The sequence below is a fragment of the Siphateles boraxobius genome, unplaced genomic scaffold, assembly GCF_051911475.1.
Source record: "Siphateles boraxobius isolate OS27281-9 unplaced genomic scaffold, OSU_SipBor_1 110, whole genome shotgun sequence".
NCBI classification, from domain to species: domain Eukaryota; kingdom Metazoa; phylum Chordata; class Actinopteri; order Cypriniformes; family Leuciscidae; genus Siphateles; species Siphateles boraxobius.
In genome coordinates, this window is record NW_027508712.1 from 487,902 (window position 1) to 495,428 (window position 7,527).

The following is a 7,527-nucleotide window of genomic DNA, read 5'->3' on the forward strand; positions in this document are numbered from 1 at the left end:
AACTTGTAACATTGCAGAATTCATTGTTTAACACATTAAGGTCAATGTAAAATAATAACCTTAATACATTGTCCCATTCATTTCATTTCCTGAATCGAATCCTCAGCCTCCGGGGATGTCCCCACCAATCTCAAAATGAAACCTACGCCTCAGGATGCTGGATGATTTTCAGATCATTTTGAAGCAAAAACTCTAGGCGACAACATCCATTAGTCAAAAGTATTGTGTACACATATTTAGTATGTGTTTTGTGGCCTTATTTCAGAAACTTTCATTTTTATTTTTTTCAGTAACCATGCATAAACAATATTATCTCAAAAATACAAACATACATGTTGCACACATATTATGGTAGCCCTGTTTGTGCTAAATAGAGTGTAATTACACCTGTGCCATTAATATGTTTATAAGCAACTGAAAAAAGCACAAATGTCAGGGCATGTCAAAACATCTCAAGGACCCCAACAACACCTTAGACCCCAGAGGGTTAAACTTGGTGTGTTTTATCAAGCTGGTGTGGGCGTTGTCACGTCTGCGTGTCTTGCCTCAGATCATTTGTGTTTGAATAGCGCGCGCTCTCCGTGGGCGTGTCACATTAGCAGAATAATGAGCTGAGAGAACGATAATTAAAACGGCTGACATCTCTCTCTTTTTATATAGATTACATAAACAGAGAATATTTATTTTAGTTTTAAATTAGATCATTTAAAAGTACACACTTAAATGATTATAAAGATATATTGCTCATGCCTGGGTGAATAGTATTCGCTGAGTTTTGTTTAAGTTTAGAGACGTGCTCCAAAAAAAAAGTTCACAGAGACGGAGAGGCAGAAAGTACACCTTGTTTATTTTCTTTATTTTACAAAAGCACAATGTTTTAGTTCTATTCCAGTTACTGTCTTCTTGTGTATGGACCTATTGGGAAATATTCATGAAAATATGAGGAAAAGAAAATGCAACAATGTCTCTTTATTCTCTTATTTAGGGTGAAGAGATACAGATCACGGATTAGCAACAAACTATACTTAACAAGATATTATTTAACATTATTGGATTTACTGCTTTAACAAAACACTTTTGAGTCATGTGATTTTCATGGCTCCTTTCTGTCTCAGTACTGAAACTCTTTATACAAAGTTACATGTATAGACAGTTCAGACTTTTATACAGTAATAAATTGCAAATTTCAAACACACATTAGTCCTCATTAATATTGCTTAATCATGTTAATGATTCTTCATGATTTCCATCCTAAATCATAGGCTGAAGGTTCAGAATTATTGGAATCACATTCTGCAAAGCTCCTGTTATCTTAAGGGAAACAGTAGGAAACCACTAAAAGTGTTTAAGTTATTCTGGTCATCATATATCCTTGTGCCAGACCAAAGTCTCACATTGACAACATCTCCAACCTCCAGGAGCAACACAACTCCATTCGAGGAGTTTAAATCACCCTGAACCTCATTATCATGTGCCATAACCACATGCTGTCCATTCTTAACAATGGATGCAGATGATTTAGTTGAGCCATAAACAGAGATTCTGAACATGTACGCTCCTTTCAGTGGGGCAATGAAAATACCTAAATCAAATAACAAGAGATACAGAATCAGATGTTTCCTGTATGATCGCTTAATCAGCAAACACACTGTAATAGATTTGAAAGATGGCAGATCATTTAATTCTCTTATACACACTACACAACTGCAGAGAGGTCTGAATGGAGCAGATGGGTTTTCATTACTATAAACTGAGTTTTATGACTCATTTCATTGATTAATACCTGTGATTGGGTTGTAGGCGTTCCCTATGTTTGTGAAGAGGTTCCTGTAGGTTATTGTGATGTCAGTGGTAAAAGGACCAATATATCCACTGCCAGATTGCATCAGTCCAGCTGAAAAAGCTATTTCTCTGTCTGTTATTGAAAAACATAAGCAATATTGTGATATATTAAACTATTACACTGGGAATGTATACACTGAATTTAACATCATTCAAGCACACTTTCACCTCTATTTTCCTTTCTCAACTCCACTTGACCCAGAGTAAGATTTGATATTTCTGTGAAGGAATAATGATTCTGTTAAATGACATTTACACTGCTTATTGTAATAGATAACACAATTTACACAGTATACACTCAACTTTACACTAACATTTACACTATGCAATGTATTTCATTGGTGTTTTACTTGGAGGATCATTGATAAGAGAGTGAATGTCTTGGTGAGGTACCATCATTTTTCTTGTTCATCTCTTCCCTCAGTCTCGTCTCTAAAGCTCTGATGTTTGTTTTCTGCTCTGTAACTGTGGCGGTCAGTTCTCTGATGTTTATTTTCTGCTCTGTAACTGTGGCGGTCAGTTCTCTCAGTGCTGCATGGATGTCAGTGAAGAACAGATGGTAGTTTTGTTGGCTGTCAGTTGAAGCTTCGTATCTCAAAGTGTCTGTTTGAGGTGGATTCTGTCCTCCGTCCTCAGATCTGAGCTGTTGACTGATCTCATTCTCATTGAGTCCTCCATCTACCTGATGCTGTACCACAAAGGTTTCCAACAGCAGCAGTAAACATACTAAACCGTTCATTCTTCACTGATGTTTGTTTCCAGCTCTTGCTCTTCATCCTCACAGCCTCTCATGATCCTTTTATAGTGTCCTGATTTACTGTCTTTTGTACTTTGTAATTAACGATGAACTTAACCTATTTATTTATCTGAAACAATATAGACAATCAAAGGGATGTGCCGGGTTCAGTACATGTTTATCTCTGAGTCAAAGTTATTTTCTATTTCACAAATGTTGTGACTAAAGTTCAAGATCAGCAGTCGGTGTCCTTATGGGTCACAGAGGGATAATCACAGAAGCTCCTCTGGTCATTTGAATCAATTGTCATGAATGGTTAATATCTCACACGTATTAGTATGTATTTGCACCTAACATAATAAAACAGGCTCTGTGAGGAATGATTACTTCAAAATGTACATCCATATGCAAGTTTGAGTGAGTTTATTTAAATTAACCCTCTGGGGTCGGCCGTCGAGACGAGCTTGATTTTTTTCACATAGTAGAAAAATAGACTTAAAATACTCGATCATTTCTGGTCATACAGACTTAAAAAATATGACAAAATGAACTGTTAAATGTCTATTGTTTTATGTGTCCACTTACAATCGAAACGAAACACTGTTCTTTTGCAAAATAAAGAAAATAAACAGGGTGTGCTTTCTGCCTCTCAGACTCGTTTATCTTTTTTTCTTGAGCACGTCTCTAAACTTAAACAAAACTCAGCAAATACTATTCACCCAGGCATGAAATATATATCTTTATAATCATTTAGGTTTGTACTTTTAAATGATCTGATTCAAAACGAAAATACATTTTCTCTGTTTAAGTAATTTGCTAAAACCAACAAGATGTCCAGTTTCTCAAACGCTCATTATTTTGAATTTGACCACGCCCACAAAAGAGATTGATATGCAAATCTCCATGAAGGAACGCAAACTTCTATGGAAGAAAGAAGGACTTGAGTGAGGTTGCTGCTCGTTTGAAAGCCTCTAGAGCAGGCAAGATGGCATTGATGGCAAGAAGAATGAATATTGTTAACTCTTTGATGACTGATGCTGAATGTCTTGAAGAAGTAAAGGGAAACATGATGAAGTTCAATGAAATGTTTGTTGAATTCAAGTCCCTTCAAGAATCATATGTACAAGTGTTAAGTGAAGAGGATAAAGTTGAAGACCTGAAAACCTGGTATGAACCAAGAATGAAACAAGTTGATATGTTTGTTTCTACTGTTGAGAAGTGGATGTCTACTATTCAAGAACCAGACTTTCAAACTAGTACTCAAGTTCCTTCTGCTCTAAAAGTGACTGACCAGCTAAATGATGAAGATAACACTTCAGTTGTTTCGTCTGTGCGTAGCAGTAGATCTGGCAGATCTAGCAGATCAAATTTAAGCAGATCAAGTGTGTCAACATCAGTCTCAGCTCATATCTGTGCAGAGGCAGAGAGGGCAGCTTTACTTGCCAAAGCCAATGCACTGCAACAAAAACATGCTATAGAGAAGAAAGAAGAGGAACTTAGAAAGATGAAGGAGGTGTGGGAAGTTCAAGCTGAAATTCCAGCCAACACCGCAAAATTTGAATATCTGAAGAATGCTGAGACCTCAGTAACCAATGAAAATGCTGTTGAAGATGATGCCATGAATGTATATTGTAAAGAGATGTTGGATAAAACTCAGTGCAACAAGATGTATGCCCAAAAGAGACTCTTCATGAACTCTCTACAGCACCAACTCGGACTGCAAGACATTCTTTTCCTCAGAACAGCAATGCAATTCAACAATCCACCACCATGAAGACTGACTCCAAATTCTCTGCACACATCTCTCATACAGCTCAAGCAAGACCTCTAGGAAGTAGAGAATCATCTTCATCTAATGTCATTCAAGGGCCTGATCTTGCTAGAGTTCTTCAAAAACAAAACAACTTGACAGACATGCTTGTGAAACAACAACTTTCCACCTTACCAAGAGGGGAAATTCCAATGTTTGGTGGAGATATTCTGCAGTACAGGTCATTCCTTCATTCTTTTGAGCACATCATTGAAATTAAAACAGATGATAATGCAGACAGGCTGCACTTTCTCATTCAATACACAAGGGGGCTACCACAGGAACTGGTAAGAAGTTGCCAACACATGTCACCGAACCAAGGTTACCAAAAGGCAAAGCAGCTATTGAAAGAACACTTTGGTAATGCATATAGGACTTCATGTGCTTATATCGAGAAAGCTCTTTCTTGGCCTTCAATCAAACCAGAAGATCCAAAGGCCTTACAGGCATTTGCATTGTTTCTTAGAAGCTGCTGCAATAGTATGGAAGACTTGAAGTTCATTGAAGAACTGGACATAGTCTCCAATATGAGGTGTATTGCTTTCAAGCTCCCATACAAGCTCAGAGAGAGGTGGCGAACAAAGGCATTTGAGTTACAAGAACAGAGGAGGAACAAGGTAAAGATGGTAGATCTCGTCAGCTTCATTGAAAAACAAGCTAACATTGTCTCAGACCCAATATTTGGTGATATCCAAGACTCAAGCCCAAGTAAAGGAAAGCTAAAAGTATTGAAACCCAAATCCAAAGGCAGTTTTGCAACCAATGTGCATGTGAACTCGCCACAGACCACATCTAAAGATTCACGGCCAATGTCTTGTCTCTACTGTAAAAATGGACATGATTTGATGTCATGCTTGCTGTTTGAAAAGCAGCAACACAGGGAAAAGATATACTTTGTTAGACAGAATGGAATCTGTTTTGGGTGTTTAACCAAAGGAGGACATCTGAGTAAAGACTGCACACAGCATCTTAACTGCTCCATATGCAACAAACAGCATCCAAGTGTGTTACACATTAAAGCGTTGGAATCCTCAAACCAACTTAAAAAAACACCTGTGAGAGCACACAGGTCTCTCTTCAAGATGGTAAGCATGCTGGAGTCAGAAACATGCAGATTTACACAGAGTGTTTGTTGTCGATTGTACCAGTACAGGTTAAAAGTTCAAAAGGAAGTATAATTCTGCACACTTATGCCTTTCTGGATCCTGGTAGCTCGGCAAGCCTCTGCACAGAGGATCTTATGAGGAAACTCAACATTACTGGAAGAAAGACCAATATTCTTCTTCGAACAATGAGCCAGGATAAGTCTGTGCCCTCTTACATTGTCAGTGGGTTGGAAGTTTCTTCATGGGAAGAAAGTAACTTCATCCACCTGCCAGAAGTATACACCTAAAAGATCATGCCTGTTGACACCTGTAACATTCCCACAAAGAAAGAACTATCTAAATGGCCATACCTGAGTCAGGTACACTTTCCTAGGATTCCAGCCAAGGTGGAGTTGTTGATTGGAAGCAATGCTCCCAAAGCCATTGAACCTTGGGAAATCCTTAATAGTCAAGGGGATGGGCCATATGCAGTTAAGACCTCTACTAGGATGGGTTATTAATGGTCCTTTACAAGGCAAAAACACCGCAAACAGGAACAGCTGTGATGGTGTTGTTGTTAACAGAATGTCTGTCTCGAACTTGGAAGAAATGTTGATGAAACAATACAACCATGATTTTAATGAGAGGTCAAGTGAAGAGAAGGCTGAAATGTCTATAAAAGACAAAAGATTCATCAAGATTGCAAAACCGTCAATCAAGTTGAAAAATGGACATTACACTCTTGATCTACCTTTTAGGAAGGACGACACTGTGTTGCCTAACAATTACCAAGTGGCAGAACAGCGACTTCAAAGTTTGAAAAGAAAGTTCAAGAGCAATGAAAAATTCAAAACCAACTATACTGAATTTCTAACAGAAGTCATAAATAAGGGCTATGCTGAAGTGGTGCCGCAACAAGAGGTGAAAAGATCAGATGGTCAATTGTGGTACATCCCACATCGTGGTGTATATCATCCACAAAAACAGACCATAAGGGTGGTCTTTGACTGTGCTGCTACTTTTCAAGGTAAATCCCTCAACTCAGAACTTCTTCAGGGTCCTGATTTGACCAGCACACTTTTTGATGTTTGACCAGATTTCGCCAAGAATCTGTAGCAGTTATGACAGATATCCAAGCAATGTTCCATCAGGTCAGAGTGTCAAGATCCGATGTTAACTTCTTGCGATTCCTCTGGTGGACAAGTGGTGATGTCAGCATGCCTGCTGTGGAACATCGAATGATGGTACATCTATTTGGGGCAGTCTCATCCCCCAGCTGTGCAAACTTTGCTCTGAGGCAAACAGCCAAAGACAACAAAGACTCTTTTCGAACTGAGGTGATAAACACTGTCGAGAACAACTTCTATGTAGATGATTGCTTGAAGTCCCTTCCAACAGAGCATGAAGGAGTAGAATTGGTGAAAGATCTAACATCTCTCTGTCAAACAGGAGGATTCCACCTCACAAAATGGGTGAGTAACAGTCGCACTGTTCTTGCACATATTCCAAAGGAAGACATTTCTCTGATGCTAGTGAACAAGGATACGGCATAGTGAGTTACTTGAGATTGACTGATGATATGCACACTGTACATGTGTCTTTCATGTTGGGGAAAGCCAGAGTGGCCCCACTTAAGCACGTCACAATTCCACGTCTAGAACTTACAGCTGCAGTGCTAGCAGTCAGAGTGGACATTATGGTAAGGAAAGCTTTGGAGCTAGATCTCAAAAGCTCAACATTTTGGACTGATAGTCAGTCAGTGCTGAAATACATTGCAAATGAGAATGCAAGATTCCGCACATTTGTAGCTAATAGGATCTCTGTAATTAGAGAAAACACAGATTTTCAGTGGAAATTCATCAGAACAAAGCAGAACCCTGCTGACCTAGCATCAAGAGGGATGAGTGCCGGCACATTGGTGAAGTGCAAAGAGTGGATCCATGGACCAGACTTTCAGAAAGAAGAGGAATGGTCTAAAGAGTCCCTGGGACCCGTATCTCTCTCACTTGATGATCTTGAAGTTAAAAGGAACACCACTGTTTATAGTACTGTCA